At 36.4% G+C, this 25,888-nt stretch overlaps 1 protein-coding gene across 9 annotated transcripts in view; it reads left to right on the forward strand.

Annotated features, from left to right (window-relative positions):
- The window catches only part of SUPT3H (SPT3 homolog, SAGA and STAGA complex component), a 253,554-nt gene that overhangs the window by 36,491 nt on the left and 191,175 nt on the right, over window positions 1-25,888 (forward strand). Inside the window, exon 2 of one of the 9 annotated variants that reach the window (XM_040058766.1) lies at window positions 14,592-14,690. The exons of the other annotated variants lie outside the window; for them this stretch is intronic. The gene's annotated coding sequence lies outside the window, so the exon portion shown is untranslated. The remainder of the gene's footprint in view (window positions 1-14,591; window positions 14,691-25,888) is intronic. 9 annotated transcript variants of the gene reach the window in all.

Genomic DNA, 25,888 nt, shown 5'->3' on the forward strand with positions numbered 1-25,888 from the left:
GTTGTTTTTTTTTTTTTTTTTTTGGCATAGTGATTATTTTGAGCCTTTTTTCCCCTTTCAGATGCTATGGATGTAAATATACTAGCCTTTTCTAGTTGAAATCAATCCAGTTAGATTTAAAAGCCTGAGAAGGTTTACCCAGGCTTGATGCAGTCAGAGCCTGTGTATAACTGGTAGAGGGTAGAGATAATCTGGATGTGAAATCCAGAATGTAGTTAATTAAAAAGTACTAAATTGGAGAGGAATTTATATGTTTGCATTAACTATGAAAGGATCCTTCCGCTTTGCTGCTCTTGTTTTTTTTCTCTTTTATATGAAGTCAAAAACACATGGACAAAAATGAGTGGAATAAAAGCTTTCAAGAATATGGTTAAAGGCACAGATTAGCAGCCATGCAGGTTAATCACAGCTCTGTTTTCCTGCCCTGTTATGATTTGCCATTAGGTTTCATCAGTTCAGTCTGGAAGAGAAACAATTAAACTCAACAGTCCTGGAAGCAATAAGGTAGAGATGGGGAGAGAAGGACAGTACAGAAAGGAAGACAGATCGTGCATTCTCAGGTGCTGCTGCATCATTGAACGGCAAATTCATGAGCAGCTTTGGTATTCTGGCTTTTCTAAAACATAAATTCTGCCTCCTTTTTATAAAAGTGAGTTTTCCAAGATTTGGTTTTAGCTCAGGATGTATTGCTTACACACTGACAGAGCTGATGAGATTTTATAGACCCTTGTATCTATTGTTTGTATCCAAAGTGAAATTCAGGTATCCAACCCTATTTAGTGAACTTTAGGAAGAGTATTAAGCACAGTATCACAGTACTTTCTGCTAGCTTTAGGAATTATCAGGAGTAGGTGAATTAAGCAGTCAGACTTGGTGTTTTGATAATTTTAGCCAACTAAATTTCTTCTAATCTCTTTTGGAAGTAAAAGCAAAAGAAAGTCCCTATACATGTAAACTGTATTTCCTGTTGTAAACACTGGGATAATGTGGTCTGGCTACGCTTCTGCTGTGCTTTGCTCAGATACCAGTTTGGGTAGAAAAGCTGCTTTGCCGGCTCTGTTTGCATTTCAGCTCAGTGTTCAGGGTAATACAGCTGCATGACCAGCCATAGGTCATGTTATCTCATCTGGTATCTATAGGTCATATATTAAATTGGTCACCCTACTGCAAAAAGCAATTTCTTTATTTCTGTTCCTATACCTGGTCTCAGAGGTTCTTCATATGCTTAACTGGGAACAGTCAAATGCATGTGAAGTAGGAGGGGTAAAAGGCACCCCAGCCATCAGGTCACTGCGATAATGGGGATGTATGTACTGGAAATGGTTCTAGCATTGTTGCTTTTCATTGAAGGGGAGCAAGGGAGGGAAAGAAACGGATTTAGCTACGGTCCCAACATAATTTCAACATGATGGACACAATTAAGAAAATCTTGTAAGTTTTCACAATTTTTTTTCCTAAGGCTTTCAGAATTTTCTGTTTGTCCGTCTGAACTGCCTCAGTAAAAGATGCTTTGAAAACCTTTTGCAACTGTACTTCTTGCAGCTCATCAAGCATGATAAAAATAAAGCATTTTGCAGTACACTTTAAAATGTAACTTCCTTTTCCTTGCAGATAAATCACTTAAAGACTTATTTGATTCTATTTAGTATTTGTGAGCGAGATTCTCTCTACTGATTTTAAGTTTCTATCTGAGAGGATGAAGCTTTTCAAAGTAAGCAAAGATAGAGGTTCAATTTTATAGTGTATTTATGAGTTTTATGAGCATTTATATGTACAGTGCATATAAATAATTATTTCTGTGTATACATATATGATTTCTTAAAGGAATCTGTGTTTACAGTTCAGAATATTGAAATAAATATTTGGCAGTGCTCTTCTACAGAGTTTTTTACATCCCGCTTTCAATTAAACTTAAAATTCAGCAGCATGTTAGATCATGTATTTTATTTCATATCTTAATATTTTCATGCATGAATGTTTTGCCTTCTTCATAATAAGTGTAATGAGAAGAATTTGCCTTTACTATTGAATATATTATCAAACAAGCTTTGCTCTGAAATGAGGGCATCTGAGGACTAGAAAACTGCAGATTTACACTGATAACTTCATCTGAGATATATGGAAAAATAAGATGCCTGGAACAATGATAGGGCAGTTTTGGGTAGGATAGGCTGCGGTATCCTACACGCTACTCATGTCTATCAGGTTTAGAGAGCAAGCAGTCTGAACTTAAAGTGAGTTAAGTCTTTTACTGGTATCTTTTGTTAACCAGTCATGGTAGATATATCTAAAAGTGTTACCAGAGTTCTTAAAGATATTTTTCTGAGCTGCTGTTGATTAACGCACTAATTATTTTCTCTTTTGCCCAAAGATAATTAAACATTTTGCTAGATCCCATCAGGCTCTTTCAAGTTTGTGCAGCTACACCTTGACCTTAGTGACAGCTGGGCACACCTGCTGTCAAACACTAAGGACTGAGCCACTAACTTCCCTTTGCTCAGCTGGTCAGCTAACAAATTTTTTCTTAAATCTGCAGAAGTTATTTCCAGTTACTTCCCCCCGCCCCCCCCCCCCACCCCAAAAGAAAACCCCAAACAACCAGGTGCACTTCTTTAACCTTCTAACGTCCCATTCAGCATTTTATTGCTTAGATAGCTACAACCACTATTGTTCAAAGTAAGAAAACTCTTGACAGCAAAAAACTGAAGCTCAAATATTGCAGCACTTACCCCAAAAGAAGTTTTGCTGACATGGTGTCACTGAACTGAACAGGCTGTTAGATGCCATAGTCCCTCTCGGTTCACGCAGAGCTTTCACCTTCTGCTGTAAATACTTCTTGGATCCTCAAACTGAAAACACAAACCATAGCCAAACCTTGTTTTAGTTTTACTGTCTCCCTGGATTGCATAGACTCTATAGTTTGTTTTTTCTCTGTCAAAAAATTGTGTAGTGCTGGTAACATGTGAAAAGGAAGGCAAGAAAACAAAAAAAAAGAGAATGAGCAAATATTTGAAGGACCTACTATTACTGCATAGACTGTGGTTAGAGAGCACTTACTGACTCTGTTGGTCTCAGTGGCTGGTAGTGACCTGCGGAGATTAACCATTTAAAAACCAGAGACTCCTTTCTGTCCTCCTGGAGAAAGTTTGCACCGCACTTGTGGTTCTGTGGTTGTTTGTGAGGCGAATGAAGCATTCACACAATCCAAAAAAGCAAAAGCTTTAAAACTCCTTTTTTTTGCAAGCACTGTTACTGGAGCGAGCGAGTCATGTGGCTGTGACATCAGAGGACTCCAAGTAGGACTGCCTACACTGTGGCTTTTTCTTTCTCTCTCTCCCTTTTTTTTTTTTTTTTTTTTTTTTTTTTTAATTCCCTCTTTTTATTTATTTATTTTTTTTAAAAAAATTTAATTTTTTGACAAAAGGCCCGTGTAAGGCCCTTCCTGGCATTTAGAGGGACATAGCTTTTTAATTTTTGTGACTCATGAGGCTTTGGAGAGAGTACAAAATGCTGTAAGAGCCCAAACTTCTGTACAGTTAAAGCATATGGACAGCAGAACTTTATTTGTACTCTCAGTTCAGGTTCCCCCCCACTCTTCTTCCCCCTCCTTTTTTTTTTTTTTTCTTTTTGTTTTTTTCTCCTCCCATTCCTTCTCCCTCCTTTATTATTGTGTCTGTGGAAAAGTGAGCAAAATTGGCACAAGTGGCTGTGTGAAATTCTGAACAACAGTGATGATTTACAATAATTTACATCTTTGGATTGTATCACGATCTTGGGTCTGCTTCGTATTTGCTGGGTGGCTGGATTCCTTCTGTTTTACTTTTTCTCCTTGTCGTCTTATACTTGTGAATCTGTAACTCATTGTAAGAAACTTTACCTTTCCTAAGGTCTAGTAGCAGGCTGCTTGTTGGGGTTGTGTTTTTCACTGTAATTGGCTGTCACAGAAGTGTTAGTCTGGGGATTCCTTTGCAAATCTTAAATCATGTCTGTCTTGCTTTGCATGCTTTCAAAACTACTTGGCAGTTTTATGTGATGCAAATTAAGGGCAATTATGTTTCTTTTATATTTGGGGCAAAATATGTCATTTGGATATCATAACTGGTTGTGTGCTGCAGCCTGGGAATGATGCTTTGGAACACCGGCACTGGGAGGATTTAAAGTGGATGTTGTGGAACAGAGTGAGCTGGGAGGGTTGGGAGGTTTTGGTTGTGCTTACAGTAATTCCTTATTATAGTTCTGGTGTTTAAGGGAAATAGAACAGTCTTCAGCTTTTGGGGAGACTATAAATAACTTCATTCACCAGTTAATGTTAACACTTAGTTTTAAAATGAAACATAAATTTGATGCATGTGTAAGATTCAAATACTTAATATCATCTGTGTGCATGTGTGTATGATTTTTTTATATACTTAACATACTGTAACTTTGACTTTGGTTGTGTAACATAAGCCCTGACTGTACCAGTACGGAGTGGGTTAACAAAAGCAGTATTTTTTTGTTTATAATAGAGGCTTTGAAATAAATTGCAAAATGCTGTGTATAGTAAGGAATAATGTGCACAGACAGTGTGTATTAGTAGTCTTGATTTGCTCACTCAGATTCAGAACAAAATTGGAAACATCTTTGAGAAAGTATCTCATTTTTTGCCTCTTTGGACATTATATCTAGAACTTTTCATATTATCCTGATTGTACCATAGATGCACTGTAGTTTTAAGTTTTAGCTAAATGAATTTTTTTTCCTTTTTTTTGTCCTTTTTGGGGGAGCAGAAGAACCATGTAAAACATTTTCTAGATGTCGTTAATCTTTTATTTGTAAAATAAAGTACATCTCTTTGACGCTGCCATCCCTCCTTTTTTGTTTTCCTCTTTGTCCTGAGATTTCTCAGTTACAAATTGGCTGGGAATAATGTGATATGAATAGTTAAAGGTGTGGGTGGAGAGCAGGTTCCCTGTGGGAATGGGACAAATGAGAGAAGATTTTAAGTAAAAAATAGATTGTTTTGATTTTTGTTATATTATTATTAAAAAACCCCATAAACTCTTTTTCATAAAAACTTTTTTCATAATAATTATTGTAGGGTAAATTGTATTGTTCTTCATTCAGTACTTTGAGAGTTATTGTGTGTTGCCAAACTTACAGAATTCTACCATAAAATTCTAGGAGTATTCTACAAAAAGCCCATTCCACTTAAAAGTAAGGGTGATATTTAATTATATTCATGGATTGCTTTTATTATTTATGTTTTCTCTGTATGGTTAAGAGCATCAATGAAAAAATCTTAAGGGTATAGAAATAATGGAAAGAGTACTAATCCTTTCATATACAGATTATATTTGTATGCATTAAAATTTTAATCAACTTGTGATGTCGCAAAAGCTTTTGGAGGTTGCTGCTTCTTATTTGGGGAACTCTTAAATTGTAAGTTCAGAGTTTTCAACTACAGTTACACATTTATCAACTTCTGTTTGATGGCATGTAGGCGCAGTATTTTTAAATAATACATAACTGTTGTCTTGACCTTAAATAGTTATTTCCATTCAAATGAAAATTTGTTTGATTTTCAAAACTCTACACTTCATTTTTTAGTAATATCTTTAGTATTAGACTTGAGCTTCCTATAGAAGTCTGAATATAAAAATTTATTGCATTGAAATGCTGTTCTCAGGCTTTCTCCAGAAAGGCTTTTTCATGCTTTCACTTGTGTATGCAGTTACTTTCTAACTTTGTTGCTGTGCTTTGATCTGTAAGATTTTTTATTTTTGTTTTTTACTTTTTCACCTGCTCAAATCAAGAGCACTACAAATAAGTCTTCCATCAAGTAAAGCAAAAGCCATTAAAACCAGAAAACCAAGAACTGTAACTGAGTAACTGAGATGTAGTTTGTAAAAACTGTCACTGATAAAAATGCAGGTCTCTTTAGTATAGAAACATTATAAAGCCAAACTCTGAGACCAAATACTTGTGAAACCGGTGGCTTCTTTCGGTATGGTTTGCGCTTCTGATGGTGCAGATGCAAGAATCCTGAAAATCCACTGTGTAAACCAGTGTCTTGATTGTAGACTAATGCTTTACAGGCTCTTGTTTAAAAGGTAGATCTACAAAAATGGAAGTTCACTTCTGAGTTCCACAGGGGATGCTTTGAGTCCCAATTACACTTACAAAGGAAGTATTATGCTGAGGAATTTCTCTGGTAAACTATGAGCTTGATCTCTGATGACAAATGAAATCTAAAAGTCAATTGTAATGCAGCACTAAAAGATAATTACATCTTTCACTGTTCTTGAACTGTGTTTTGGAACTTTTAAGCTATGCTTTATTTCTAAACATTTTGCCTTATGTCACTCAAAAGTTCATCTAGTGTATAAACAGTGTGATACCCTGCTGAAAGTTTATTTGTACTTAAATGTTTTCTTCTGTGCTACAACTGGAATGATATAAATACTCTGCTTAGAGCAGTGTGATGACAAACTTGTTAGATTGCATTTACTTACAAGTTTTACAATATATACGATAACAAGATGCTGACTTTATGTAATTCAGAAGGTCCTGGTTCAGTTTCCTCAGATGCAGGTATTCACTGTAGGTGTTGTTAACGAATCTGTTTCCACTAGAGCAAGTTTTTTTTTTCCCTTAAGTGAAGCCTCCTCCCTTGGCTCTGTTTTTCAAACTGAGGAGTGATTATAATTTTTAGAGGAAGAAAACTGTTTTCTGTAGGTTCCCAGCCAGTACATTTAAAATACTGTTTGTTTTCAAATACTTGCATGTTTTAGGAAACTTCTTTTGTTAAATTTGAGTATTTTGTAGACTACTTATCTCCATCATCTCTACAACAGTAGAGTATGTTGATACCACTTTATACTAATGTTTTAAAGCAAAGACTAAAACTACCTGTTGTTTAAAAAAAATGCAACAGCAAGGTTTTTTCTTCATTTCAAAATTGTACTTATTGCAAGAGTAGCAGTGAGCATCTGAGTGTTATTGCTGTCTTTCTCTGCCTCAGAACCTTTTTCTAGGTAAGATATTCTTTGAAGTGGATGGTGCCTGGGACCACTGATACAGAGGGTGAAAATGTACTGTTACCTTTCTAGGGTAAACAAGTGGTTTTTTCTGCAGTGCAGTCAGGCTTCTGAAGATCACATTAAACCTTAAACTGAACTGTTGTTTAAATTAAAAAGATGGTCATCTCTTAACCAGTGAGTATATCATGGAAGAGCAAGTAGTCAAAAATAGTTTTCGTTCACTTTGAGTTGCCACTTCTCTCATTTCTTCATAGCATAGCAAGGTTGTTCCTCAGTGAAATAATCTAACCCCTGGTCAGACTTTGAATAAGGGGCTGCATCTTACTGGTCACATGTGTCTCATCTTGATTCTTCCTGCTCAGACTCTTTTTTTTTTTGAGAAGCATTACTTTCCTTGTTCCTGTATCTTGTAGACTGTACAGCAACTGAGAAAAAAGTCCTTTTGATTAGATGCATCCATTGTAAACAGTCAATATATGGTGTTTAAGATCATCCTGACCTCCTAGTTATTTTCTCCTGTCTGTATTTTTTTTTTTTAAGTTAACTTGCAGAAAATATGGGAAACTTGTCTCATATAACAGCTGAGGATGTGGCTAGGTTAAGGCAGGAAACTGCTACCCACAATGCAATGTTACATACACTACCACTTAATAAAATTTATTTCAAACATGCTACTGACAAAACCAAAGAAAAATAATATCCTAACTATGCTAGTTAGTACACTAAATATATCTAGGGAAGAGTGAAAGTAATCTCTCTAGAGTCTTTCATGCTTCTAGGATAGAGAGCTACTAGTAGTTAAACCAGAGCAGATCTCAGCAGTTAAAAGCAGTGACCTAATTTTAGAAAGTATTCATATTTTCTGGAAATCAGTGATTATGTGCTTTTTAATAACAGTCAAAGTTCTTTTATACAGACAGAATTCAGATAAATTCTCTTCTTAGGTTTTTCTGGTTGGCAAAATATCCTCTTAGGTAGTTTTAAAACTGGCAACTTTTCGTGCTTCATCCCATTTTCACTGAATCTTACCTCTACTGTAGCCAAGCAGCCTTTTGCCTCTCCTTCCCACTTTTTAACCTTTGTTGTTTGGTGTGAAAATATTTTCCATGTCATACATGGGAAAAGAACTGAAAAGAGGAAAGTTCAACCCTGGAGATTTAGGAGTTCCAGTTGTTTTATTTGATTGCCTGCAATTGGAACAGTGTAGTAATTTGAGAGGTAAACACTTAGGTTGAATTCTAAGATAAATTTAATAGACTCAGATCTTCTGCAAATATTTCCAAATATCAGACAGAGATACATATGAGGTCACTGATGCTGTGCCACAAATGTCTTGGAAATCTTGTTCTGGATATATTCTTGTTTGTGTTTGTTTTAAAATGCATGTATATTAAGGGCGATCCTCTTACAGAACGTTTTTGAAGCGCTTGCCTCTAGTTAGAGAACACTTATCAAGAACAGCTGCTGTAGTGCTGTGGATCCTATCCATGGACTCATGGTGGTCTGCTGAACAACGTTCTTCAAGTTTGACAGGTGAGACAGAGACTCTCCAGTGCCACTGCTTTTGGATGAATCTAGCTGTGGTTGGAGAAAGTGCATCTTGCCAAAATATATGGGTAAGACCACACACAGTCTTTAAAATAGTTATTGTAAGCTTATTTTTAGGCAGTATATGTCTTGACAGTTCTTTTATTTGCATGCCAGTTTCACTGCTGCTTATAGATTTTTCATTTATTTTAGTAATGGCAATTGCAGATTTAGATCTATCTAAAGTTTGTAAAGCTTTTGCACAACATTTACACTGGAAAAATACAGACTTGCTGCTTTCAAACCTCAGTCAAGATTAGAGAACAGATTTTAAAAGATTTTAAGGCAGAGTATTTACGCTCTTCAGATTTAGTGTCATTGTTTTTATATTCAACCCCATTTTCAGGGGCATAGTTCAGCAATAAAAAATTGCTTCTGGTTTTAAAGTTATACCAATTTTAGTAGCTTCTGTGCTTGTATAAGTCTGCAGCAATGTAGATTTAGGACATAAAATTAGGTCAGTAAGTAATAAAAACGTGGTTTTTTTTTTTTTTAAAGCGTACTTATTAAATACTGAATTTAGAATCTGTATTTTTATATGTTATAACTCCTGAACAGTATTTTTCATGTATATTTTAATATGTAGAATATTCTTTGCATTCTAAGTGCCTGCTTCAACAGTTGGCTCCGTAATGCGTATTTAAAATATTGTGTGTTTAACTGACAGTGTAGAAGGGGGTTGCACCCTGTAGAATTTCTGAGTAAACAATATCCATTTGCTAACTTTCAGAGCAGATGTTTTTTAAATACCCCAAGAGAAATTAAATATAATTCTGAAATGGAATATCATAAACCATTCATTGGGTAGTGATGCTTAAAAGTTATGGATTCAGAACATGTTTTTTTTCCTAGTTCTGTGTGTTACAGATTATCTTGCATAATTAATGCATGACTATTTCTCAAGAAAACATTACTTATTTTTTATTACTCAATATTGCATAGGACCGTTGTTTATAGCACTGGACTTTACAGACAATTAAGGAAATAGTCCCTGCCCTGAGGAGTACACAATTAAATATATGCAGCCAGCCATTTAAGAAAAGTATGAAAAAGAGGGAGGGGGAAAACCCCATTATAATGAACAGCAGTAAAAAATAAGTGAAGAACTTCATGGGGAAGGCCAAACAGTTAGTTGTAATTTTATGGTTAACTTTCTCCGCATATTTAACTGTGGAGAGTATTAGTTATTTGTATGCAATTGGCTAGTCTTGTTTTCTGCTTGAACTTGAGCATGATGGCTGATCATCATGGTTCCTTCTCCATATTTTGAAAAAAAATCCACCAAACCCAACCCGAAAACATTTCCTGATGCAGTGATTGCACAGGGAGATATTTCTATGCTGTTTACCATGATTACTTAAGTTTGAGATCCTCAGCCCTGTACACATTTTTTTTAGTAAAAAAGAAAAATCAAAAATCAGGTACCTCCATCCTCCTGTGTCTCTTCATATGCTTTTTCTTTCTTTCTTTCTTTTTAAAGTATTTAATACCTGGATTTGCTACTTTTTCACAGCTTGTCAACAGTCTAAGGTTTTCCTTGTAATTAAAAAGGTATTGTGGTTTTCTGTTGGAGGAGAGAGCTGAAGATCATTCATGAGAAAACAGAGTTGAAAGGTTGAGAAGGGAATGGAAAGAATAAAATTGGAAGGCGAGAGTTAAAAAGAAAACCTTGGTTTTTAATCATCTTTAACAGTATGACTCCCGTTTTGTGGAAGGAATACTGAAGGAAGGAATACTGAAGGTGAGGAGAAATGAAGACATTGAAACAGGATGAAGAACCAGAAAATGCAGCCCTTTTCCTGGGGACAGCAAACACAGGAGAAAATTGCACTCTGGTCTCCAAGGCCATGTGAACCCCAGTTTGTTCTGAAATAGTCCAGCTGTGCTCAATGTGGTGCTGAGCTCGTTTGGAGGGAATTGAACTGTCTCTGCATAGCATTTAAAATGTCCTGTGGAGGTGTGCCTGAAGAGCACTAGAACCTGAGGGATGTTGGGAAGAATATGGGAGATGTTTGTATGAGATTTCCAGTGCCTGAATGTGTTGCGTCCTGGAGAGTTGGTTGATTTTTCACTCCAAGAAGAGAAAACAGGCAGCATTTATAGAGTCTGTTCAATGTTGGCCAGATACACAGGTGTCAGTTCTTTTTAATACATATTTTTTGTCATACTCTGAGTAACAGACTGCTTAGTAACTGGAGGGTTTTAACAGGGAAGAAAAATAAAAATGAATTGCAGTCATTCCTTCCACTCATACCTCTTCCTCCTCTGACCTTCCAACCCCAAAAGTAAGGAAGCTGTGTTGTTTTTAGAGAGACCCTGTGGTTTGGTTGCCAGAATCTAGACCTATAGCTTGTAAGATAAATAATGCAAGCTTTGAGGAAATATTCTGTGTGGATAGGACAGTATATGTGTTGCTTGTTAATACTTAGCTATTTTATCACTTTAACCATTTATTTCTGTTCTCTTTAGAGGCATAAATAATAATTTGTTTAAAGAAGATAAGTGATACTATCTATATTTGTTGGCTCCGTGAGGGAAATGTCTAATAAGCAATCAAAGGAATCAATTTTGTGGAGTATTGACAGTTGGGTAAACAGGGTTCTTTTAACTTGGAGACCCAGCCCATAATGAAAGTAAGTTGTTACATTTTCACTTCAGAACCAAGGTTCTGGGTCTGCTGCTTGGCTGTATTTAGTCTGAGGCATCAGAGGTTCTAAGTGGGATGAAATGATGCAGATGGACTGTTGGGTATTGCCTGTTTGAGGACAGGCTGTAGGTATGAATGGACACTTAATGCACCTCAGTTGATTTTGGAGCTGAATGGCCAAACTCCATTAGTGAGTGGAATAGGAGATGTTGGAACAAGAGCACTAAAACCCAGTGTTGTTGGAAAATTGTGCAGTGTTGTCACCAGTTGATCCAGCCTGAAAAAAATATGTAGTGTTTGCTGGTATTTTCTAAATTCTCTCCTCCAATCATTCTGCTTCTGGAGTGGTGTTTCAGTTGTTCCAGGTCTGGAAAGACTTTGGAATCAAGGTTATTACTGTCTGAAGATTAGTTCAAGAAACAAGGTAATCTCTGTTTCATGTACCTGCATATCAGACATCATCTTAATTGTTTAATATTTGCATGGAATAATTTGGGCATGGCATTTTAAAGAAATTTTATTTCAGGCGTATGGGATCTGCATTCTAGATTATTTCCTGTAACACTTATTTTGTACTAAAAACCCTTAGATGAGGTTGGCTGTAAGAGTTCCATCCTCTGTGACACTTGTCTCCTCTATATTCCATGGTCTTTAATTGTGATGTCAGAGCAGCTCCTTGTAGCCAGACTGTGTATTTTGGGAACCCATGGGATTGTAAGGCTTGATGCTACCGGATTGGATTTTAAGCTCAAGCAGTGCTCTAGGCAGTTGCTGCTTTGCCAAAACCGATGCTGAAGGAAGTGTGGCTTTTTGTGAGCCAAAGTTGATTCCCATGACATGAGCTTTGGGATTGGGGCCCTCAGAAAAAACTGTAATCTCTGAAAAGTGTAAAATGTAAAACATTTCTCTTTCATAGTTAGTGCCTCTATTCTACATAGTAGAGTATGTCTTATTTTAAAAACAAACTTCTGTAACTGGGATTTTTGAATAACACAAAATATTAAATTCAGCTTGTCATAGTTATCCTGCTCATTTAGTAAAGTTACTAACTTTCCTTTTGTCAGAGTCTTTTGAATTCCCTTTTTTGTTTTGGGAAAAATTATACCAGTCTGTTCAGAAATGGAGTATTTGCAGTAGTAAGTGGCATCTTTACAAGCTAAACATAATGATCAAAGAGCTGAAGAAATAACAAATTTAGTTGTCTTTTGGACAAAATTACAATGGAATAGCCTTTGGTTTGTCATTTAGCTTCAGCATGATTTATTTTTCTTCTCTTTTAATTGAAGAACAAATCCAATTCATAACTGAATGCAATTCAATCTTCTAATTTTCTGATGTGGGTAGAAAATATCTGTTTTATCTGTGTATAGGAGCTACAGTAATTCAAGCTTTATTTTTCTTTATGAATAACTGAAATAAACTTAAAGAGCCAGATGTTATTATGCCCATTTTTTTAGAATTCATGAATTTTACAAAACCGTTGCTTTTTGAGTGCTTTTCTGTTCTGCTCTCATCACTAGTTATTCCTCCATTGGATATGTGACAGATACACAGTGATATTCAATATTCAACCCTAGTCACTGATTGGGTTTTGCTATAACTTCCTTGGAAAAACCACTTCCTGGCAAAACCACCACAAAATAGTAAAGATTTTCTTCAAGATTGTTTAATTGTTTAGAGGTATATTCTGAAGAACTTGCAAATAGAGCTATTCCCAGCTGATAGGGTGGATTTGGGTATTTTCTTGTTTGTTTTGTTTTCTTTTGTTTACCTGTTTTTCCTTGTATATGTCTTCCTCTGATAAAACAGTAAGCTTAGCTAAACTCTAGATGAAGAATAAGTTGAAGAAGTTAGCACAGGAAATACAGAATTAGGGTTTCCAGTGACTCCTTACAGCCCAACTGTATTTGGTACATTATAATGGTGTTAATTGATTGCAATTTTTTTGTCATCTCTAGAACACCCAACTCTTTGCATGGAAGGAATGCTACTCACTTCAGTTGGTTGCTCAGTGATTTTCTTGTTACTGATTGCTCATTCCATGGCTGTTTGCCATCCTTCCTGCACAGTACTCAAACTCTAGTAAGAAGAATTACTAACTTCCATGTGCTCTGCTGGCACATGTCACGCTGTAAGAATACTTAACAAATGTTAATTATGTTCTTTTCTTTACAGTACTCCTGGGAGAAATATGTTGCTCTCTGTGTCAGATACATAGTTTGGCTGGGGCTATGCAGAGAATAAAATTAAAGAATTAAAAGAAAAAATACAACCCCAAATGTCTAGCACTCAGCTAGGGGGTAGTTGTTGTGAAAATGCTTAGCTTTATCTCTACATCTTTGTAAATTTAACTGGTTCATTTTGTCAGTGATGGATATGTGAACTGCTAAAATCCAATGCCGTAGCTTAAACAAGGAGTGGATAGTTACTGGTCACCTCTGAAAAGGGGCACAGCTGAATGGGGTGTTCTAGTCTACAGTGATACTTCCGTTTTCTTGTGCGTAGATGAGCTTCATTGCTTGTGTTTTCCAAACATAAAATCGGCAATTTGGAGCTCACCATGCCCACGATTATGATGAAAAGCCTGTGCAACCTTTTATAGATTCCAGTGGAAACCAGATTTCATCACAATAGTGCAATGGTTGATTGAGGCTACAGGTCTCCTGTGCCTGAGCACCAGAGTTTTTATGTGGCCTTGTCACCTGACACATTGACTGTGTAGTTGCTGGGTAAGTTGCTGTTGAAAATATGTGGTTTTGTTCAGCTCTTCATGTGCCCACAATCTTATTTAAGTCATTGTTACACTCTATCTCCATTTTAGGTAAAGATAAAAAAAAAACCAAACCAAAAGCCAAAATACCTATGTTGACAGAAACAGGCCTTACATAGAATTAATAAATAAAGGCCTTTATTAGCTGTCTAAACTTAGAATCAGAGAAACTTTAATCCAAGCTTTGACCAGTGGTTTGGTGGTTTTTACTGGCTTTGGGTAGTGACTTGAACTTGTCACAGGTCTGTTCTGGCTTGATTATCCCCTTCATTTACCATAAATCAGGAATGATTATCCTGAAGTTATTACAGTTTTATGAAAGTAAGAGCCGTAAAAAACCAGAAACTGCTTTAGTGATAAAGGGCTGTAATCTGGTGCTTCAGAGACTCCTGTTTGAATCTTCAAGTCTTGAGGTAAATTGTTCTCTTTCAGTTGGTCATCTTAAAAAAGATTTGTTTTTTTCTTAAACATGAACAAATTTATTTTTGAGGGCTGTTCAGATGCCAGTGATGAGAGTAAGAGGGGTACCAAGATTAACTGCGTTTGCTTCTGCTGTTTTTGATAGAGTTTTTAGTCCCCTGTACCTCTGAGGAATAGAGAAGGCCTGCCTGATATTTTGCCATGAAAGTGAAGATTTACACTACTCAAATAGCTGAAAAGCAAGGTAATACAATGATTTTTTTTTTTTAAACTTTGTCCACAATCAGCATTGAGGAGCACTTGTTTCATAGAGTATTAGTGTCTTTCAATTTATTTCAACCCTGTAATAGAATCTCCTACAAGTTCCGTGATACCAGGTTTTTGACTGCATTTTTTCCCACTATCAGACTTAATATCCTGGGGAATGCTTGAGTTAGCAGAAGAAATTTCTAGTGGCTTCTGGTACTGTCATATTTGTGGATTTATGTTGCTACCGAGCCTGTGTCTCTAGGGGGGTTTTCAAATATAAGAAGGGTGCAGAGCATAAGCAAGTGTTCTACTTAATCTTGTCTATTAAACATCACCATGGAGTCATCAGGGTACAGTCACTGCCTGTCCCTCGTGCTTCTCTCAGTATAACTCATTTCTTTGTTAAGAAAAAAAATCGGGGCACTTACAAATCTTGTGTAAAGCTAGACATTTCAACCGAGAGCAACATTTTGTTCTTCAGAATAGGATAACAGCTGTGACTTTGTAAGCTACTGTTAGTGGTTTTTAGAAGCTAATTTGTCAGCTCGCTGGCACGCTGAGCTCATTTGCAGAAAGAAGTTGATGTCATCTCCCATATCGTTCTTTGTCAGAGCTCAGCGTCTCCTCTGCTTTAAGCAGTGAATCCCAAATAGAACATTACAGACCAGGGCTGTTTGCCAGTGGCATTAGTTTTCTGTTTATGTAACTTCAATTTAGAGCTTTCATGACTAAACACCAAATTCAGTCGTCATGTGACCGTTGATCACCCTTTTTTTTGGTATCCTCCCTCCATGGTACGTGGCTCCTTTCTGTGTACTTTGAATTAAAAAAAAAAATGCAAAGAGCAGAAATGTTTATTATTTTCAAGTATTGCCACTTAATTTATTCAAACAGCATTCAGTGTGGTTTATTACTTCTTGTTCCTCATCTAGCACAAAATAAGAACTTACTAATGACAGCTATTGACTAAAAAAAAAGGTTTCTTGGAAGGATGAGTGAATGTCTAAATCAGTGATTACCAATTAAATGTCAATACAGGACATTGTTTCAACACAAAATTGTTCATAATTACTGTTAAACATCCTTGTCAAACTGCAAACTGACATATTTTCAGGTTCTGTCTTGATGGTAAGAAGTAATTGCAATACTGTCAGGGAATTTGGTAGTTTCAATCTTCTGATAAATTTCTCAGTGGCTTTTTAGTAGTCTCAGTAGCTTTACAATATGTAGTGGGATATAAAGAAGAAATTCTTTTTTGTAAGACACCAGCCGAATAAAAGATGAGAAATTTAAGGGTAGAAATATTTAATTTTTGCACTAGAGCAAAGTCACTTGCAAGGTCTACCAAGGATCTTCATAGAATCATAAAATCTCCTGAGCTGAATGGAACGCAAAAGGATCATCAAGTCCAACTACTGGCCCTGCACATGACAGCCCCAAAAATCCTCACTTCTCCATTTTGGAGAAGCCAGAAAGCTAATGGCAAAGTTATTTAGAGGGTGAAATGGTGATTGTGTGGAGACACCCAAAGATTGCACAGAATTGAGTGGATGACGAAACAGGTGAAATCTGTTGCTGGTAAACCCACTGAACTCTGTGCTGTTTATTGTCACAGAAAATGGTTGATACTGGAGAGCTATAAAAGGGAGGCTTAGTAGTTGCCAAAAATTGATTGGATTTTAGAGAAATTGAGAGTATCTGAGCAAAACAGTGTTACTAATAGTTCTGCTGTTGTGTTTATCCAGTTAAAAAACAATATTCTAGAACTGAATGAATTCTGTGTAAGGAGGAGACACTAAACTGGCAGGGTGCTAAAAGCCTGGGAAGACACAACTGGGAGGGAAATGTGATAGAAATCTGGATTTATGCGCAATGTGGTGAAAGTGAATGGAAACAATTATTTCCCTTTTTCATAACAAAAAGTAGGGGCACTTAATTAAGTTATCAGATGGCAGGCTTAAAATAAATACAAGGAAGTAGTTTTTTAACAGTGCATAATTAAAGTGTTGAATTCATCAACAAGGCACTGAAGAAGCCAAAAATTACTGTAGCTTAAAAAGGATTAAGAGACGATCATGGAGGTGAAGTTTATCTATAGCTATAAAACACAGTTGTCTAGTCATAACCTCAGGCAACCCTTTAGGTCTGTTGGAGAGAAAACCAAGGAGGGGTTTTCCCTGAGCATTCAGTGGCCTTTGTGGAGAGAACTTGATCTCTGAGCAGATCCCTGTTCTGGAGGGTTTGTGTATAGACGAGCTGATAACGGTGCTGAGATGGCACATACTGTGTACCAGGGTATTACCGTGATGAAAGTCACCAAATCTTCAAAGATTTGATGTAAGTGCATAAATGAGGAAGTGCTGTAAAATCAGGATACAGGAACTTAAAAACTTTAATTGCTTATGCCTATAAAGGTAAATTGGCTGTGCTTCTGGGGAAGTATTTTCAAAAGTATTTAACCTCAGTAGTATTCACCAGCTTTGTAATTTATTGATCACCCACACATTAATATTTCACTGTGAATTTTAAAAGCAGTAAGGTGTTTCCCAGTTTCATTTTGTCAGGTTGATCACTCTGACTTTTTCTGATTTTCCCATTTAAACTCATCTTTATTTTGTTAGCATTTTTAAGCCTGTTTCTTTGGTGACATTTTGTGCTCCAGTTGTTGATCTTTTAATGATTTTGCCTGGTCTACCTGGAAGAATTGGCCTACTGAAAGCTGTATGACTGTCCTCAATGTGACTATCCTCTATGTGTTTTAAAACCAAGGATTCATATGTGACAAATTACTACTCCAAAAAGTCTGGAGAATGCTGGTTTTGAATAATCTGAACCCTAATCTTACAGAATCATGGAATGGTTTGGGTTATAAGGGACCATCTTGTTCCAAACCCTGCCATGGCCGGGTACACCTTCCGTTAGACCGGGTTGCTCCAAGCCCTATCCAGTTTGGCCTTGAGCACTTCCAGGGCTGAGCTGCCTCTGCCAATCCTTTACTGAAGGATATCACCCCATTGAAAGATGTGTCAATACCTATGGTATTAAGGCTACTAAAATTCTATTAATTCATCTAAAATGAGAAATGAGTGACTTTTGGGAAAGATTAATTTGTATATTTAGTATATCCTACTTTTTTTTTATTTTCCTGAAAGTGTGTTTTGATAAATCTCTTTGGGTATAAATTTGGTTCCCTGCCATTCTTAGGTATGAAAAACATTAAGCCTTAAGGTGTGCTTAATAATGAAAAAACTCCACTAGCATTTCAAAATATAACATCATAGATGATAGTTTGTAATGTCTTAACCTGTGGGACAGACAAAATGTACTGAAATCATAATGTGTGTATTAAACACTTAATTTGAGATTTTTTGTTTCTTTTGGTTTTGCATCCAGCATTTATCATCTTAGATTTCAACCACACACTTTTATATATGCCTGAGGGTGAGCTTTATACACCTCTTTATGGAGTAGAAACACAAAAAATTATCACATTGCCACTGGGACTGATTTATCCTCATATTGTCACAGATTTATGATGATACTGTTCAAGCACTTAGTATTTGATTTGTCAGACATTTCAACACAGTAAACCAATAAATCTAGTAGAACTTCTTTTGAAAGATTGATCGGTGCAAATGTGTCTAATCTCATCTAAAGTGTGTTCAGATCTCACTTCAAAATGTTGGTACCATGTTTGGGGATTGCAGAAGGACCACCCATATCGTCAGTGGTTCTTTAATGGTTGCATAGAATGAAGACCTGTTTTCCCTGAATCTTGATTATTTCCAGTTAGTAGGTAAAAGTTTCTAACTTCCTCTTTCTCATCCATTGAAGAGTAGCAGTTTTGTGGTCTGACTGATTTCTGCAGCACCAGGTAATTATGTAAAAGCCTCATCTTTGTTAGTTGCTAATGAGGTACTTGAGCTGCTTTTCCTTTCGGATGTTCTTAGATTAAAAATGGAATACCTGTAGTAAAACAGGCTTACCTGTTGGCTTTTCCTCCTCCTCTTTCTGCCTGTGAATGACCCCATCCCCAGAGAAGTTTTGAAGATGGTTCATTGATTTTTTTTAGGGTTTTTTTTTTTGCTCCAAGTGACATGGAAAATTCAGATCAGCACAAATGTGTTTTTATATTTTGATAAGGGCTCCAGGCCTGGATGGTAGGGTAAAATTTTTGTTATATGACTACCTGCGTACTCAGTGTATGGTGCTTATCTGAGAAGGTGGTGGAGGAGGACATTTAAAATAAAATTGTTTTTTTTTTTTTTTTTTCTTGTTGAAAAGAAAAATTACATTTGTTTCAATGCCTAGACTTTATAGGCTTTCTCAGTGCCTGATGTTACTGTAGTAGTATGAACTAATAGCAAATATAACCCTCTCTTAAACAGCAAATTAGTTTTGAATTTGCCAGAAGTTGTTACATTTTTCATTTGCTTAATTGTTGTAGCAGTGTGAATATTTTGAAAGGATATAAAACTGAAACCAATTTATCCAGATGTTCCTGCTGATTGCTGGAAAAGCCTGGAGTATGGGTTGAGCCAGACAATTTGCATAATATTGGCATATGTGGAGCATCATTATTAGCTCCAAATAAGCGTCATGCAAATATGTGTTTGGGGTTTTTCTCCCTAGAAGGAGCAAGTAAACAACTCTGTTAAAATGTAAGCAAAGTGTTTAATTAGGAGGAATTTGTCTCATTATAAAAAACCCATATTGAATCTCTTGTCCATGTATTTTACTGTTTTGCCTATAGCAGGACCAGAACTGGTTACATAGGAAGAAACGGTAACAACGGTGCAAGGGGACAGCTGTGCGATTGCCATCTCATATGAGGGGAAAAAACTCACCTGACCATCAGTCAGTATTTAAGTTTTGGAAATAGAAACATGGTTTATAAGTTATATATAACAGGAATTTAGGAATTAATTCAACTCTGTGAAGTCTTTCTGCTTTCCATCGGGGCTAGGACATACAGCTCATGTGCAACAATACTGTATCTCATGATTTTGATGGTATCATCAAAAGATTCTGCAGTGACAGAGGGAGTAGTTGTGTAGCGCTTTGACTTACGGCCCTTCCCTCTCATGTTGTCTGAATCATTTGGTATTTTATTCACCACACAGTTGTTTCACATTGATATTGACAAGGAGATACTTGCTTGTAGTGTGTGTGCTGTTTTCAGTGTTTGAGAATACCCACAAATGAATGGCTTTTGCTGTGAATTCCAACAGAAATGTCTCCTGTGTAAGAGCAAAGCTGAGTGCAGTCTTTCCACTGGATGAAGAGGAACATTTAGTGTGTTCTGTCTCTGAATCCTTCTGTTACTCAGAATATTTTAACCTCATAAAGTTGCATAGAATTTTAAAAACATTGGGGCAGTTCTAGTTCCAAAATCTTTTGGGTCTGTTGCTGAGGGATCCTCACTGCCTTCAGTTCCAGGACAGTGGATGTCTAAACCTTGCTGATTCTCATTACAGTTTCACTGGACCAGAGAATGGGTCTTGTTAAAGCCCATGTCCCTCTTCGGTGGTAAATCTCTCAGTGATGGCAGAAACTTCTGTTGCAACTCTCAAGTACATTTTATTTCTGGTGTTAACCAGGCATGAATTGCCTCTTCCTGTTCACTTATAGCTGAATAGTTGTAAGAGGGATTCATTTCATTAACTTCACATTTCTGCTTGTCAGCATATGCACCTGAGCGAGTAAGAATAACCTTCTTTCTAGAGCCAGCAGTGAGGAACAAGTAGTTTTAGGTAGTGATTCCCTTGAAAAGAAGGGTCTAAAATCAGTCAGATGAATCATAACACGTTTCTCTCCACTGCCTTGGAAGGAAGCAGAGACTGACGCAGACACAGGTATTTCTCCCCTCAGCCAGAAACATTACCCACAGTGTCTGTGTTTCACACTGCAACTGAGGGAGAGCAGGGCCAGGAAGTGCAGTTTGGTACTTTCATGTTACTGTTGGACTTTTTGCCATAAATGTGTGTTGCCATACTTATCACATGATGTTTGTCTCTGGAGCAGGTCTTTAAAGTAGGTTTTCCACTCTTGTGTGCGAATGGTGCAAAATGGTGTTAGTGACTTTAAAGCTTCTTTTCTAACCTGTGTGGCTGGACCTTAATCTCAAGTATGCTTGGTTTTTTTCCTTCTTTTTATGTGCTGATTTTTAATTTTTTAATTTTTTTTTTCTTAGGGTATGACCACTTTTCTTATAGTTTAGTTAAAATGGAATTTATTCTTCTGTTATATTTCCATACTGTGTTTGTACCATTGAGGCTTAAATAAATACAGCTAAGAAATTTACATTTTGTTAGGGTAATCTGTGTCATCTTTCTTTTTCCTTTGGTAATTAAAAAAACCCCAAAGAAATGAAAATAATCCATCAGTCAATCCTAAGGCCTTAAGACATTCATCACATTTCATCTGTGAAGCAGATCCTGCAGTCAGTTTTGTAAATGAGCATCATTGCTTGTGGAAGCAATTCACTGCGGCTTGGCTGGGGAAAGAACATCTCCTGGGGTATTACAAATGATAGAGCAGCCCATTGAGGAGACTCTTGCCCCAAGAGAAGAAACTTTACCTGACTTACAGTACTTTTTTAGTTTATTGGAACTTCTGACTTTGTGATCATACCCGTAATTTTTTGAAATCTTGGGAGAATCTAATATTAGTGATGATATTAGTGACTGACTGTAATTAAGTTTTGAGCTAAAGGAATAGCTTACCTTTCCTTGTAAGCCTCTCCTCTCTTTCTGCCTGTGGATGGTTGTTCCCCCTTTACCAAGCTTGTGATTTAGATGTCATCTTCAATTTCTCAGAGACTTAACCTCAGAGTAATTATGGCGTATCTTGCTGCTAAACAATTTGCAAGATAACAGTATTTTCTTCAAACTTTTATGTCAAAGTTTAATGTCTTGTGACTTATTTTAATTAACTCTGAAAAAAGTTGATTATTGTAGATTACTTTTTTATTTGGCCTTTGAACTCCTTTGGAAATGTGTCTGCACAGATTCTTTGTACTCTGTGATTGGGGCATGAAAGTAATTTTGTGACGACAAAAATTAAAGGCTATTCCAAGAAGAGGGAGAATAGTTTGTAAAATAAAATGCACAATCTAAATTAATTTTTGTGGGCAGATTATAGTTAAGATGAGAAATTCTTTTAGCGCTGATGATTACTTTTTCTGAATTACTATTTCAAGTTGATTTTCATTGCAATTGCATTATTGTCCTCAGTAGCAGTTGAAACAGTGAATATATTCTCACTTATGTTGCTTTTAGAAAGTTTATTTCTCTGAGAAGAAGAAAGTAGGTGATGTAAAACATTTTGTCATTTCAGGTTGAAGTAAAATAAAAATATAAGCAAATACAAACTCTTAAACTTTGAATAATGTCATTTAAAAGCGGAAAATTCATATTGGGTCAACTCGATAATCAGCAGAGCTGCCTTCTGTTTAATGGAAAGGCTCTGTGAGTCCTGCTCAACCAAAGCTGAGAGCAATCACTACAGTCTGTGCTGCTTAAAAGGATGGTTTTTTGGTTTTTTTTTTTTTTTTTTTTTTTTTTTTTTTTTTTTTTTTTCTTCCCCTCCTCTAAAGAGGAGGTTGATGTGGACTGAATTCCCTTTTACAAAATGGGCATGTTTCCCAGGAAAAACATGATACTTCGCTAATCAGGATGGAGCCTTATCCTGCAATGGGACCTACATTTTGGTCTTTTCACCACATCATTGCTGTTTTCTACATGGACAAAAATAGATATAGAGTAAACCAACCCAAAAAGTCAATTATAGGGTTTTATAGTGATGTACTGTGAAAAATTTGGTCATGTTTTTCATTATACAGAATGTTCTTTCCGAAGACGTAAACAGAAAAAAAGCACATATGTTTGATTTTAAAAATAACTGTGCTTAGCTGTTTAAAAATGCTGTAGACATTTTGGATAGTTCTAAATGATCAGCATCATAATTACATGATAAAACTTCTGTGTGAGGAACTGTCTGGTTTATAATTATTTAACTGTTGGGATTTTGGGGTTCAAGAGGTATACTTTGAAAAAAATTTCTCATATATATCTGAAAAGCCTGCCTTATTCATCTTCCTCTCCTCTCTAATCAGGAAGTAACTGTTAAATCTGTGATGTCAGTTTAGGGGGAATGATTTAATTTAAAAAGTATTAACATGTGAAAGGAATATTGGAATGAATGAAAACAATTTGGTCCACTGACATTTAAACCAGTCATTATCCTAGGAAAGCATGGTGCAGGAGAGATGCTGAGGTAATAACTACAATTTGCAGTATCAAAGCAATAAAAAATTAATATATAATAATAGAATTATAAATGAAAGCCACATTTTTTCAGTTGTGGTTGCCTGAAGTTCAAGAGATAAATCCATATTTGGATATCCACAGAAATGTGGTAAGACTTCCATAGGTGTGGAGCTCTGGCAGTGTCACGTGTCTCATGGCAAATCGCAAATGCTCAGCACTTCTGCAAATGAGACTAAGTCCATTTAGGTTTCTAAATATGGGCACTATTTGAAAAATCAGAATTAGAGATATTGGGAGTTACATGAATAAGAACTACTTTCTAAAGGATAGAAGCTGTTGAGCTTTTTAGATAGCTTAATTTGCTACATTTAATTCTTGCTAAATTTAGAATCCTTGAATGATAGAATGGTTTGGGATGGAAGGAGCCTTAAAGACCATCAAGTTCCAACCGCTTGCAATGGGCTAGGACACATTCCACTAGATCAGGTTGCTCCAAGCCCCATCCAACCTGGCGTTGAGTACAGGGATGGGGCAGACAAAACTTCTCAACCCACTACACAGACTTATTCCATTGTCTCACCACCCTCATAGTTAAGGAATTTCTTTCTACTATATAATCTAAAACCTTCCTCCTGCAGCTTCACTCCATGCTCTTGTAAAAATTCGCTCCTCAGTGTTCTTATGGGCCCTCTTTAGATACTGAAAGATACTTTAAGGTCTCTCTGAATCCTTTTAGATTGAGTCTGATACAGTTTCTAATAAACGTGCTGGGAACTTTAGAAACTTTCATTTATATGTATATTGCTAATATATTTTCTTACTAAATTTGCTTGCTGTTTCACTTCACGCTGAAATATGTATGTTGTTGCTTGTTTAGATTTATATGAAAACACCCTTCAATCTTAGGCTTTAAGAGAGAATATTTATAAAAATTGCTGTTTCCTAAGATTTTTCCATATGCCAAACCCACCAAATTTATAATTTAATAATAGAGATACTACTGAGTTGGTTACTAATTTTTTAATGATTTCTAAGCAGTCTGTTTCCTGTTTGCAAATACTTTGCAATTCCAGTACAATGACTACAGTCAGATACCCTGTTACTTGTATAGTGTCCTCCTACTCCTCACCATTGCCAGTCTGCTTCCTGTCTTATTTCTCCACAGAAAGCAGAACTTGCCACACCTTTTCATTAAGGTGCCATTATTTATGAAAAGTACTTTCATTAGGATATTGAGTCATCTCTTGATGCTTTTTCCAAGCTGAAAAAGTTGGAATCTCTCTCTTCTGCTTTATTTTCTAGTCTCTAACTTATTTGTTCTATCTGTTCAAGATGGATCCTAAGACTGGGATAATGATTTTAATATCCACTGCATGAATGGGGTGTAGAGAAGTGAAGTAACTTTCCACTCTTACAACTGATGACCACAAACATTTTTGACTTTCTGTGGTAGAGGGCACTCCTAATAAATTGAATTATCTCTGCTAAGTCTTAACTTCTGTTTAGTGTTACCTGTTTTGCAGGTATGGTGTGTATTTTTCTCTGAAATATCTGGCTCCACTTTGAGATATATATCCAACTGATTTTGTTTTAATGCCCTCCTCTTTTCTAGGAAATTCCTAGATGATGCAGGAACAGAAGCATCCCATTGCAGGGGCAGTGTGGATATAGGGGAAGGTCAGACAGTGAGCAGCTGTGTGAATATTTAGCTGCCAGCTGGGATCAACTTACCACCTCTTCAGGTTTTCCAGTCTCCCGGCTTCTAACCCTTGGCAAAGGTTGAAACAGGTGCATAGATGTGTGTAGTTGAAACAGGGTGAGAGTGAGGTTACAGGACAGCAGAAGCTGATGGAAGAATGGGAAGGAAGGCTGGATGGAAAGGAAGAGGTGGATTAAATGTCAAGGGAAAAGAAGGTGAAAAAGGAGAGGCGGAGAAGGAAGTTCTAAGAACAGCCATTACTCATTTGGCCTCATTTCTAGCAAAACCACACCAGAACGTGATGAGGTCTCAGTTTCAGCATTCCTCAAAACTCTGATGTGAACAGAGATTGAGAAAAAGTCCTGTTCTTCTTTTAGCTAGGCTAAGTTGTCTCAGAAGTGGAACTGCATGAGAGGTCCTTGGGGTCAAGGTGGTGCAGGAATTCCAAAGACAAAGTAAATTTTTCAGATGTATGCCCATATGTATTGCTTCTGGGCTTAATAGAATCAAATTGTGGTTACTATAAAGGGAACTTTGTTTACATTCTCTGGATCCATTTTATGTAGTTAAATCTAAGTAATGTTTCTTCTTGGGGATCATCACATTCTTTAAACCAGAGCCCAGCAGTGGAATGCAACAGAAAAAGAGAGTGTGATTAAAGTATCTCTGAAAGTTACTGTTAAGTCTGTAGTTAGTCAACTCCTTTGAATTTCCATAAAAATCACAGCTGCATTCACTAATACTATAAGTTATCTTGGCCACCTGCCTTAATATCAAACTTTGTGTCAGGAAAAGATTTAACTTTCTGGTTTCTCATTGCAGGAAAAGGTCAAGAAATCTGATTTTTTTTTTTGTTCATGGAAATAATTGTGTTACTTTGTGATCAGAAAGTAGGCTTCAGGTAGTGTACAGACTAAAAATGTTCCATTTTTGTTTTGTACGAGTGAGATGATGTTTTCTGATGCTGCATTTGAACAGGATGAGACATTATTGTCTAGAAGTGATTACCTTTGTTTCTGGCTCTCTAAAATTTTTTGTACTTAACATGATGAAAGGTTGTGTCTGTAGGTTAGCATGAAAATGAATTTCAGACTGACACTTCCAGTTACATGTGCTTACATTTCTGTGTAAAGGAATGTGAGAACTATTAATGTTAATAGAATGTTGGGGCGAACCAAGCTCTTTAGATAAGACATTTGGGCTGGCCTCTTGCTGTGAGGCGAT

The sequence above is a fragment of the Hirundo rustica genome, chromosome 3 (genome assembly GCF_015227805.2).
Source record: "Hirundo rustica isolate bHirRus1 chromosome 3, bHirRus1.pri.v3, whole genome shotgun sequence".
Taxonomy (NCBI): Eukaryota; Metazoa; Chordata; class Aves; order Passeriformes; family Hirundinidae; genus Hirundo; species Hirundo rustica.